General features: G+C 46.4%; 1 protein-coding gene across 1 annotated transcript in view; it reads left to right on the forward strand.

Annotated features, from left to right (window-relative positions):
- ahr1b (aryl hydrocarbon receptor 1b) overlaps positions 1-13429 on the forward strand; it is a 59274-nt gene that overhangs the window by 11466 nt on the left and 34379 nt on the right. The gene's annotated exons all lie outside the window — the stretch shown is intronic.

Genomic DNA, 13429 nt, shown 5'->3' on the forward strand with positions numbered 1-13429 from the left:
CTGCTGGGAGGTGAAACTCGGACTATGATGGGCGGAACTTCTTCCTAAATCTGCAGCCATCAACCCAGGAGGGAGAGAGCCAGTCCACCAATGCGTGTCACATGCTCCAATGTCAAAATACCCATCCATCTATCCATCTGTCTTCTACCTGTTTATCCCAGTCAGGGTCACAAGGTAAAATACAGATGGATTCATTATTAAAATCAGCACGGATATCCCATCCCTGTTCTGTGGTTAGATGTTAAGTAATATCTGTTACTTGCTGACTTCACCAAAAACAACAGTAATCACCTAAATTGAGTAAACATAAAGTACTGAATAATATCCATCTCCTTAAATCAGGGGTGGGTTTGTTGTTTCTGGGACCCCCCAGTATAGTTAAGTTTGTGGCCAACAGTGAGCCCCATGCAAAAGAGTGGTTGGTAAACACAGCTTCTGCCTTCAAGCCCAGCTTCTGATACAGGGTCACTGGAAGCCAGGAGCCAATCCCAGGCAGCACTGGGCAGGGGCACATCCTGGATGGGATGAGAGTCCATCACAGAGAACAAAACAACATTTGTTATGAATTAATTGCAAATAAAAACCAGAAACCACATAAGCAGAGCACAAGTATATATCCCTCCAAATGAGTACTTGTACAAGGCAGCTTTGGAGCCAACTGGGTCAATCTGGGTCAATTTGCCAGCGTTACACCATAATTTTTGCCCTAAAAACCTTTCAAGGTTGTGCTTTTCTATACTGGCCACACAGAGCTGGATTCAAGTGTCAGCTTTGATTTTTTCCCTTTTTAAGTCATTCCATTTTGGCCTTTGTTTCATGTAGCGTTTCCTCCAGCATCTCCCCATCCTTCCTACCATATATTTTGCCCTCTTTTGTTGTGGTTCCTGCATCCTGCCATCAGCATGCTTCCCGGGGCGATGCAGAGTACTGGCCCCGCATCCATGGCCTTAATGTTATATGTATTTCACTCTGATTAGACCCTAAAATCTTCTTCCACATGGTTTCAGTCAATTTGCCTTCTGGCAAATTCTAGCTGTGAGCTCTTGTGACCTTTATTGTGACTGTTTTTTCAACAATAGCTTCTTTGGATGACCCCTTCCATTTGGCACCCCCCCTCCCATTCATATGGATACTTATATTTTGAAGACTTTGAAGACATTTGTTCCATATACTTCCTGTTTCTTATTTAAGGGCTTATCTGTGTTTAAAGAGATATTCAGTGTATTTTACTTTGCACGTATTATATGCATGTTAATTTTCTCATATCCCTCCACAAGTGCATGTTTCCAGGGAATTTTTATGAATAGCCCTTAATTCATCCTTTGTTTAGAAATACATTAATTGACAAATTTAAAATCGTGAAAAACACATTAATTGCACGTGAGTGCAGCTCATGTAGATAATTGTGACACTTGTTTCTTATTTTTATCAGAAATTAGTGAAAAAAGGACTTCCAATGAATTCTAGCTAAAATATGTACATATATTCATAGTGAATGGTTAGATCCTTGTGACAGAGCTGTAAACAGTCCTACAGTCGAGTTTGCTTTGTCTTTCTGGAACTGACGACCCAGTAATCTGAGGTAGATGACAGCACAGTATATCTCTCATGCGAGGCACCCTAGCGGTCCATGAAATGCCCACCACCGGGACTGAAGTAGCCAGCAATGAGCACCTGATTTTTTATTTGGTTCTTCCCGGAATTCTGGGCCTATTAACTTCCTCCGAGCCCTTGGTTAACTTGGTCCAGTTTTCAAACATATACAGTACTGTGCAAAAGTCTGGGGCAGCCAAAGGAAATTATGTTTAAATGATCTTCATATTGGTGTAAAACTATGATTTTTTTTTTTTTGTCTGTCAAAGTGCATGATCTTAGCTGTTTCAAAACTTCCGCTAAAATCACCCCAAGATTTGCGGCAACCGTTCAATATACCAGTGTAGTTTTTGTTTCAACCACTAGCACACCTTGATTGGCTAACTGATACCTCACTGAGTCGTTTAACTAATTAATTAATTAATTAATTACGCTGGTGGTGATATGTAGCGAATACATGTAATGGCTGAGGTGCCCCTGAGGAGAGGTTGGGGAACTAAAGTGGTGTTCATCTAGCCATCCAGCTAGATGTTACAGTTACTTTTTGGAGAACAGTGAAGATTCTTGTTTTATAATGTTTATAATTTTTTTGTATTATTTCTAATTTGCATATGTTATAAAGTATTATTTTTTGCAAATATTGTTGTGATGGGGTGAGCGAGCGAACCGGGAAGCAAGTGAAGCAAGCCGAGATTGCAGGCAAACGGGGTTTATTCCGGACAGGACAGAGACACCAACGAACATCAACGAACATTAATGGGATCTGGGGTAACAGACTCAGACGCGGACTAAATACAGCAGACAAGCCAAACTAACAAGGAACAGCTGGGCACGATCGGGAAAGCACACGTGGATAATGAGGGGGCGTGGCACACATCAGGAGCGGACGGAGCAGGGTGTGACAGAACCCCCCCCCAAAGGCGCGCACTCCGGGCGCGCCCGAGAGGAGGCGACGGACGAGACGAGACCGGGGAACAGGACCTGAAAGACAAAACCAAAAACCATCAACGAAGAACAGGGAACAAGACCGAAACACAGAACAAGAACAAGGACGAAACGAAAGACAGGACACGACAAAGAACCGGGAAGGCAGACAGACAGACCGAGAAAGGAGACACAGAAGGAACAGACAACGGAGGAACAACAGGGCAAGGAGTGAACACAGGAGACACCGAGGGACAAGGAGCAAAGACAGGACGGACAAAGGGACCAGAAGGGAACGGAGGAGGCACAGAGGGACGAGGAGCAGAAACAGGCGGGACGGAGGGAAAGGGAGGAGGAAGCAGGGGAGCCCAAGGGAACCCAGGCGGGCGACGGGCAGCGGCCGGAGGGGCCGCAGGCGAGAGGAAGGAGGGAGCCGGAGGGGAGCACCCAGGGACCAAGGGAACGGGACGAGGGAGTGACGGAGGGGACATGGAGGGAGCAGGAGGGAACACCGGTGCAGGCAGGCAGGAGGGGGAAGCCGCGGCAGGCGGAGGCGCAGCCGGAGCCGGCGAAGGCGCCGTCCGACGCCAAGCCGGAGCAGGGGGGCCCGGAGGCGGCCGACACGGAGCCGGAGGCGGGACCGAGGACTGGCACCGAGGAACCAGGGGGGGACCCGGAGGCGACCGCCGACCCCGAGCCGGAGGACCCGCAGGCAGCCACCGAGCCACAGCCAGGGGCCGAACGGGCGAGCCAGGGGGCAGGGCGGGCGGGACCCGGGCCCTACGCCTGTGTCCCCGTCCCTTACGGGACACTGACAGGCGGGGTCCTGGGGGGTGTCGGCCTTGCCGGGGTAAGGGCGAGGGAGTCAGGAGGGAGGTCAAGTCTGGGCGGACAAGAGTCGGGGCCTTCGAAGAGGCCTCCGGCGTGGCTGCCGGCGGGGAAGGCAGGGCCGTGGGCAGGTTGGGAGAGGCGGCCTCGGACAGGGCCGCGGACAGGTGGCCAGCAGGGGGCGCCTCGGCGGGCGCCGCAGTCGTGCGGCCAGCAGGGGGTGCCTCTGCGGGCACCTCAGGCAGTTCAGGTGCCGGCAGAATAGGCGAGACAGACAGTACAGGCGCCGGCAGGACAGGCAGAACAGGAGGGAGCGCCTCTGCAGGCACCTTGGGCGCCTCAGTCCCTTGGCCAGTAGGGGCCGCCTCGGCGGGCACCACAGTCACTCGGCCAGCAGGGGACACCTCGGCGGGCGCCTTGGGCGTTCGACCAGCAGGGGGCGCCGCAACGGGCGCCGCCGTCACGCGGCCAGCAGGGGGCGCCGCCATCACGCGGCCAGCAGGGGGCGCCGCCATCACGCGGCCAGCAGGGGGCGCCGCCATCACGCGGCCAGCAGGGGGCGCCGCCGTGGGCACCTCGGGCAAGCAGCCAGCTGCAGGCGGTGCTGCAGGCAGAGCGGCGACGGCAGTTGCAGGCAGAGCGGCGATGGCAGTCGCGGGCGTGGCTGCAGTGCCGACAGGCGAGCCGGGCTGGACCGGTGAGACGGGCAGGGCTGGCGAGCGGTCCGCAGGGGCCGCCGTAAGCAGCGCGGCAGCATCAGCAGGGGGAGCTGCGGGCGTGGCTGCTGGTGAGCAGGACAGGACGGGCAGGTCAGGCGAGCAGGGCAGGACGGGCAGGTCAGGCGAGCAGGGCAGGACGGGCAGGTCAGGCGAGCAGGGCAAGCGACCAGCAGGGGCCGCCCCAGCGAGTACCTCGGGCAGAGTGGCGACGGCCGGAGCTGCAGGCGGTGCAGTTGGCAGAGCGGCCTCTTCGGGCGTGCGGTCAGCAGTAGGGACCACAGGCAGGACAGGCGGGTCAGACAGGACAGGCGGGTCAGGCAGGACAGGCGGGTCAGGCAGGACAGGCGGGTCAGACAGGACAGGCGGGGCAGGCGTAGCCGCTGGCAGAGCGGCAGAAGCTGCAGCATGCGGTGCCGCGGGCAGAGCGGCAGAAGCTGCAGCAGGCGGTGCCGCGGGCAGAGCGGCAGAAGCTGCAGCAGGCGGTGCCGCTGGCAGAGCGGCAGAAGCTGCAGCAGGCGGTGCCGCGGGCAGAGAGGCGGCAGCTGCAGGCAGCGCAGCCGCGGGCAGAGAGGCGGCAGCTGCAGGCAGCGCAGCCGCGGGCAGAGCGGCGGCAGCTGCAGCAGGCAGCGCAGCCGCGGGCAGATCGGCGGCAGCTGCAGCAGGCAGCGCAGCCGCGGGCAGATCGGCGGCAGCTGCAGCAGGCAGCGCAGCCGCGGGCAGATCGGCGGCAGCTGCAGCAGGCAGCGCAGCCGCGGGCAGTGCGGCGTCAGCAACCGCTGTTGCTGCAGGCGGTGCAGCGGCGATGTCATCCCCAGCGGGGAGTAAGGAGCAGGCCCCCAAGAGCAGCGTCGGGGCGGCTGCTTCCCCTTTCCCCCTCCGCTTCTTCTTTTTCTTGCGGCCGGGACCAGTCAATGGAGGCGGGGTTGCCACAGGGAGCATGAGCGGCTGGAGCCGCTTCTCTGTTACCCCCTCGACGAGCCGCCGGAGGTTCTCTCGAACCTCCGCCATGACAGGCGCTGCTGTGAGCGGCGTGACCTCCTGGAGGAGGGTCCCGCTCTTGCTGGCTAAACCCAGCAGTCCGGAGTCCTCCCGGACCTCCGGCTGGTGGAGCCAGTAGAGCACCTCGTGGAGCAGGTCGATGTGTTGGTCATCGACCGGCGGAGGTGCGTTGGGGAGATCCGTCATTCTGTTGTGATGGGGTGAGCGAGCGAACCGGGAAGCAAGCCGAGATTGCAGGGAAACGGGGTTTATTCCGGACAGGACAGAGACACCAACAAACATCAACCAACATTAATGACGGATCTGGGGTAACAGACTCAGACGCGGACTAAATACAGCAGACAAGCCAAACTAACAAGGAACAGCTGGGCACGATTGGGAAAGCACACGTGGATAATGAGGGGGCATGGCACACATCAGGAGCGGACGGAGCAGGGTGTGACAAATATACATTTACTACCCAGATAAACAGCCTTAAACATCTTCGTTGACTTCCTAAGACCACAGTACCATGTATGTTTGTGTGTTTCCCATTAAATAACCGTTTCCAGATATAAGAACATCAAAGCAAACTATTTCACGCGAATGTTGGCCCACAGGACTGGCTCCCTGTCCTGAGTTCCCCCGTCCCGACTTTCCTGCAGGCATTTAGAAGAAAGTTGCTGGTGTGTTCCTGGGTTTATATCTCGCTAATCCTGACCAGCAGATTTTGCTGGACTCCTGTGCTCGGCGTCGTCAGGGCTGTTCTCGTACTTCATTTCCACTCGGCTGTGTACATCTGTGGCACGTGACACAAGCCCTGGTGTCATGGCGACAGGTAGGGCTGTGAGAAAAGGACACCGGCCTTTTTAGCAGGGCATTAAGGGCCTATAACCCAGTACGAGTAGTCCCTGGGTAAAGGACATCTGACTTGCAGACAACTCGTAGAACTCGTACTTACAATCGGACTGCTGTAAAGCTAATTATATTTAAAAATTTGAGCTAAATACAATGTTGTGTAATAACAAAATGCATGCACTATTTTGAGATGCCCATGAATACATTGCCCAGTTTCAGCAGTTCTTCGGCTACGTTGTATTAGTGAGGACGGTTTAACCAAACCGTTTTTATGCCCCTCTACATGAGCATCGTGCACACAACATATGCATGTGTCAGCTTGAGCATCCATTTATGCAATTAAGACATTACATTACAATAGCCTTGAGGTACAGTACAGTGCCATGTGTAGTGACTTTTATTATTACTGTATTATTGTTATTATGTACAGTATTATTAAGGTATTTTGGTGCATTTGGAAGTGTTTATATGCATAGAATAGTAAAATATACAAACATTTGACTAACTGACACTAAATAAGAACCGTGTGTACCTGTTCCAACTTATCTACAAAATTAACTGGAATACAGACTTGCGGAACAGATCTCAGTAAAAACTTAATTAAGGTTATTGCTGCTTCCCGTTGCACATCAGAGTTGTGCACCATTCGGAATTACTAAAAAATAAACATGCTCTGTTACTCAGTAAATAACAACAAAAAATGATAATACATTGGACACCTGACTCAAACCTTACATGTACTGCTGCAGACTCATCATGCTGGGTCATTCCATTCAAATTCAACAAATGCCCATTTCAACACCATTTTTGATTTTGACGAAATTTGGAAGGTGAATTACATACTGTGGATTACATACCTTTCAGAGCTGAGAAATTTAATTTGTTCATTTAAAAAAAAAAAAAAGATTTTAGATATATATTTTCTGCACCATGGCTGGCTAAAAGAAAAAAAAACTTCATAATTGAGAGTGTTTACTTATGGCCTGTAACTTTTTTTGCCATTAAAGTTACATGTCTACTAGTTTTCATGGTATGAAACTTTAGCATATGTCTAAGATTCTTTTTTCAAGGTCAAAGTTCATCTTGCAAATCACATTTTTTTAATCTATGGTTTTTTAATCTGTTTGGCTATTAAAAAAACAGTGAAGAGTTTGGCGTAACAGGTTGATATTTTATAGTGAAATGTATACTGATCAGCTATAACATTAAAACCACTGACAGGTGAAGTGAGTAACATTGGTCATCTTGTTACAATGGCACATATCAAGGGTGCCATTATACATTAGGCAAGCGAACAGTAAGTTTTTGAAACTGATGTGTTGGAAGCAAGAACGATGGACAAGTGTAATGATCTGAGCAACTTTGACAAGGGGCAAGTCGTGATGGATAGATGGTCAGAGCATCTACCAAAAATGGTAGGTCTTGTAGGTTGTTCGTGGTATGCGGTGGTCAGCACCTACCAAAAGTGGTCCAAGGAAGGCCAACCAGTGATGAGGTCATGGGCACCCAAGGATCTTTGATGCGTGTAGGAAGTGAATGCCAGCCCGTCTGGTCCAGTCCCACAGGAAATCAACTGTAGTACAAATTGCTGAAAAAGTTCATGCTGGCTACAGTAGAAAGCTGTCAGTGCTGACCGGTGCTCAGCTGCAGACGGGTCAGAGTTTCCAGGCGGACCCCTGTCCACTGGCAATAGTACCTACAAAGGGCACGTGATTATCAGAACTGGACCATGGAGCAATGGAAGAAGGTGGCCCGGCCTGATGAGTTATGTTTTCTGTTACATCATGTGGTGTGTTTGAGTTATTTACCTGGATGACAAATGGCACCAGGATGCACTGCGGGAAGAAGGCAAGCCGGCGGGGGCACTGTGATGCTCTGGGCAATGTTCTGCTGGGAAACCTTGTACCCCTTTCTGATCTCAGGAAGATATTGGTAGTTCACACACCAAATGTAGTAAAAAATGGTGGTGCAAAAACTTGGAAATTTGTTGAATTAAAATGGAATGAGCCTGCAAATTCAGATACCGTATTTTCCGCACTATAAGGCGCACTAAAAAGCCTTCGATTTTCTTAAAAAATAACAGTGCGCCTTATAATCCAGTGCGCTTTAAACGTGGATTAATTTCTGTTGCGCATACTGAACTCGAAGCGATTTGAATGTTTTAGTATTGAAAAGTGAGTGTATTGTGTAGTGCTTCACGTGTTATAAATTAACAATTTCAAGAGTTATTATGAATACGCTGACTTTTGATTTAGCGGTATAGGACCGTATTATAAGTGTTCAATTTTGAGTTATTGTTAATAGGCTGACTTTTGATTTAGCGGTATAAGACTCTTGTTTTTTTACGTGTTAAAGAGTAGTGAAGACGCTCATAAACGTTTGAACAATGTTGACAGTCATTGTGAACACGTGATGTAAAATAAATTTTCGTTGACTGGCTTATCTGACTGTTTTGTTTTGCTTAAAGCGCCTTAAAGTCCGGTGCGCCTTGTATGTGGAAAAAGTTTGAAAATAGACCACTGATTGACGGTGCGCCTTATAATGCAGTGCGCGTTATAGTGCGGAAAATACGGTACACAGTTTACAATCCGTTTAAAAAAAATGGCACATTATGTGAAATGTAAATAAAAACAGAATGCAATGATTTGCAAATCATATAAATTGAAAATAGAACAAAGACGACATATGAAATGTTGAAACTGAGAATTTTTATTGTTTTATGACAAATATATTTTCAATTTAAATTTGATATCAGCAACAATTGGGACAGGGGCAGCAAAACACTGGAAAAGCGGCGTGATGCTAAAACAAAACACCTCATAACTGATTAGGTTAATTGGCAACAGGGCAGTAAGATGGTTGGGTATAAAAAGAGCCTCTCAGAGAGGCAGAGTCTTTGCAGTGAAGATGGGGAGAGGTTCAGCACTGTGAAACACTGCACGGGCAAATAGTGCAACAATTATTTTTTTTAGCATTTAAACACAAAATGAACAGGATAAAACAAGAAGAGCATTTTTTTCTTAATGGCTTCCAAAACGATAAAGATCTTATCCCAACATTACCCCTGTCCTGCCCGATCGTCCGCTCCTTCCGTGTGCCACGCCCCCTCGTTAACCTCGTGTGGGATCCCCATGTGATCAGCTGTTTCTGGTTGTTGTCATTAGTCCTCTGTATTAAGTCCGCGTTTCAGTTTGTTTCCCCAGTCCGGTCATTGGGTGCGTTCGACTTGCTTACAGCCCTGGCGTAAAGCAACGCATTCTGATACTGACGCAATGCATTACGGTTAGATGCATTGCGACCTCTCACCCAGCTGCACAAACTGGAACCGCCTCCGTGACGACACACCTTTGCCCTTATAGACCTTTTTCACGAAAACCGGAAATACGTAATCGTAGGGTAAACTTAGTTCCGGTCAAGCGTCAATGCATTAGAAAACCCGTGGCCTGTACTACGAAGGGGGTTTAACCAAATCAGACTTAACTCCGAGGTAATTTGCGAACGCGAGGTTAACAAAATCATGTTGACTCCATCGGGGCTAATCAGTACTACGACGCCAGTTAAGAAGTTGATTTGTTAAATCGGTGTTAACTGCATTGGAGTTTGTGCGCGTTCACATATATGGAGCACGTTCGGCAACGCAAGGCACCGTTTGACTCATAGCGCGATCTCCATATGTTTCACGGAGGAAGACTGCATGCTAATTATGCAGCGTTATGAGGAGTTTAAATCAACCCTTTAAAGAAAGTCCAATACCACTGCAGGTAACAAAAGCAGGCAGGCTTGTTGGCAACGTATTGACGACGAAGAAAATGCATACGTACATTTTCACGGTCTAAAATATCCCACGACCGAGTATTAGACAATGTAGTGTTTTCTGAAAAGAATTGAAATACTGTTAATAAATACAGAGGCTAACAGATGCGACACAATTCAGAAGTCACCTATTATATGCTGCTAAGTATAATATAATGCTCCCTGAAGTTCCATTACTATATGTTACTCATAATGAAACCTAATGTTAACAATAACTGATCCGATTTCAAATGCAATAGTAGTGGAAAGCGTTCGTCGCAGCAAGTCAAGATGAAATATAGAAACATCATGTCAAGTGGTAGGGCTATGTATTTATATTTCTACTCATTATGAAAGATTTGTTGTGTCTAGCCTCCACTAATAGCGTGTTTCTATGTTTTACAGCTAATAATAAAATGTGTCTGTTAATATGACACTTAATAGAAGGTGAGCCACTGTTTAACAAACAATTAAATGATTTACAACAGGACAAAACGAAAAAAAGAAGCATATGTGTAGTGAGAAAACGACTTGGATCCTGTCACCGCGGTTAAGTTAGCCTCATATTCGATATTCAGTTTTCTGGCTTTAATATCTTTACGGAATTAAGTAAGGTGGCCGTTTTTAATGACAGAATTGTGATGTCCAGTACACAGACATCGATGCACACCGATTATTTTTCCGCTTCAAAACATTTTGTGATTTGTGCCAAATCATGTTAATCGCTAATATAATATAGGTCCTTTCAGCTGTAATGATATATGGTGGTTTAGTATTTTGGGCTCATGGCGACTGTTGCACACCCCTTTGTTTCCCAGATTGCTTTACATGCAAATTAATTAATTTTTGTATCCGTATACTGTGCAGTCGACAATACATGAATGGGTTAATAACTTTAAAACTAGACAAGACAGGCACATCTAGTGAAGTGTGCTTTGATCAGTGGACAACAGGGAACAATGCACACCCCTTGGGTTTTCAGAATAACTTTCTCTGTAACAGTTATTAATGAATACATTGAATGCATATTATATGCCATTGCTCCATTTCATACATATTAACAGAGAGAGCCCCTCACGATTCGCGCGCCAATGTGGTACGGATCATCCAGGTACGCCGGCATTGTTTTCGGAGAAATTGTAGTGGGAGGGGCGGTGCTCATATAGGGCTGGCTTACACAGAAACCTCGACTTAAACAAGAACAAAAACTGCTCGGAGCAGTTTTGAGACTTAGGGTAAATTGCCATAGCAACATGTCTCGACTAAAACCTACCCACCTTTCGTAGTACGGGTTAATCGCGAAGTTACACCACACGTCATCAAGTTACTCGCAAAGTTACCCCGATAAGCCAGTAACCCCGCTTCGTAGTACAGGCCACCGGGATCAGAGAAAATTCAGCAGAGAATATATACAACCTATCTGACAAATTTGCCCAAATTTACATTTGCGGATGTTGCTAAACTCGTGGAGGAAATCTCCGTCACGAGAAAGCGCAAACTTGATAAAGGCTACAAATTTTTCCACGAAGAATTTGTCCATAAGTATCAAGGTAACTGTTACTGAATTGCTCACCACATGTAATTTTTAAAGGAAAGACATTAACGGCTTTTGTTAATGTTTAAAGGTAGAAAAACTTTAGATGTATTTGTTAATAGGCAAACAAAAATATGTTATTTTAAATTAGTATAAATATATATACCTTAACATTAGACGGAAGATGAACACCCTACACACGCACACAGAAAAGCCCGGACATTTGCACAAACGCACAACCAAGAGTGGGGCTTTACAGTTTGATAATCAAACTAAATCAAAAAACACTTAAAATGTATAAGGATCGCTTTGTTGTAGCGAAATTTTTAAATAGTGTGAGCGTGATGTAAATCATTTAGGCAACAAGAATTGAGTAGCTGTAGGAACTAGTGAGCAAAATTTAGCAACAAGCATCAAAAAACATTTTAGCTGTGTTTTGTTAATTTTAAAGAAGTTGGCCCCGTTTTTTCTAATTACATTTATTAGCTATATGAACTAGTGCCCGGTATATTAGACTAGTGCCATGTTTCAAATAAACCCCTTAACCATAGCGTTTTTAAAGTAATGAAGCACTTTTCGGCAAATGTGTTATTTTAAATAAAACTCTAAGCACATCGACGGAACTCAGAGCCGCTATCAATGAATCTTCGCGTTTGGTGAAATACTTTTTGTATTTTACAATGAAATAAAACTGTTAAGCTGATTACGGCTTTCTCTCGTTTTTAAAAACTTGGGCTAAAATATTTGTGCTTGTTTCGCATTTGCTCTTTTTGACAGTGTTTCGCTCGGGCATGCCTCTAGTTGCTTAAAAGCTTGGGCCTTGTGTCATTTATGCTTAAAATACGGTGTTTGCTTCTGTCTGAGGTGAAGTGTCTGCTGCAGACGTAAGTGCTCCCCTTTTTAACTGTGAAGTTTGGTCCTTCATCCTGCCGGATAGCCTGAATCCATTTACGTCGAACTTCACCATTAACAGGGAAGGAATGAAAAGATAGATATGACTGCTTTTGGGCATTACAAGAACAGCCCGGTACACTGCAAGAAGAAGAGGTCGCTGCATGCGCTATTTGTTTTACACCGGCGGAAGTAAAGATACCCTACGATTACGTATTTCCGGTCAAAAATGCGGAAGTTGTGAAAAAGGTCTATTGACTGAAGAGTTTAGTTACAGGCATGACGTTTGTATCCCAGGCAGTTCCGATGCGTGATGTGCTATTTCTCCCGAATATCACGTAAAGCAGTGAGAACTGCTTTTCAGTTAATTTACCTGGTAAAATAAAGTTTAAATAAATGAAATAAATGCTCTAATAGTACACGTAAGTTAGTGATTTATTTATTGTTAGTTACTGTAATGTTGCGCTGCTTTATTTGGTTAATTGTCCAGTGTGTGAAGGCGGCATTCAAGTAAGAATTGCATTGTAGTATGACTCATTTCCTGGCACGTACTGTACAATTTATATTAGGTCAGCGTTCACGGTTCGACTTCTGATATTCAGATCGAGTTCTAGGTCAAACTGGTTTGTTCGACTTTCAAGAAATTTGAGTTCTAGTGAGTTTGAGAACCGAGGTACCACTGTATACAGGTTTTGGAGCAACACATGCTGCCTTCTAGATAATGTCTTTTTCAGATATGGTCGTGTACATTTCAGCAAGACAATGGCAAACCACATTCTGCTCATATTACAACAGCATGGCTCTATAATAGAAGAGTCCAGGTGCTAGACTGGCCTGCCTGCAGTCCAGACCTGCCACCCATTGAAACCATTTGGAGCAACATGAAACAAAAAATATGACAAAGTAGACCCCGAATTGTCGAGCAGTTGAAATCCTATATCAGGCAAGAAAGGAACAACATTTCACTTTCAAAACTTCAGCAACTGACCTCCTCAGTTCCAAAATGTTTACAGAATGTTGTAAAAAGAAGAGGCGAAGCAACACAGTGGTGAACTTGCCCCTGTCCCAACTTTTTTGAAACGTGATATGGACATCAAATTCAAATTGAGCTTATATGGGTTTATGTGATTTGTAAATCATTGTATTCGGTTTTTATTTACATTTTACATCCCAACTTTTTTGGAAACGGGAATGTAAGACAATCATAATATGGACTTAGAAAGACAACATAAAGCAAGAGTAAATTGATATTCATGCAAATAAGCTCAGTATATACATCTACCACCTAGAAAGTAATTTTATTATATAATTA

The sequence above is a fragment of the Paramormyrops kingsleyae genome, chromosome 16 (assembly GCF_048594095.1).
Source record: "Paramormyrops kingsleyae isolate MSU_618 chromosome 16, PKINGS_0.4, whole genome shotgun sequence".
In the NCBI taxonomy this organism is placed as follows: domain Eukaryota; kingdom Metazoa; phylum Chordata; class Actinopteri; order Osteoglossiformes; family Mormyridae; genus Paramormyrops; species Paramormyrops kingsleyae.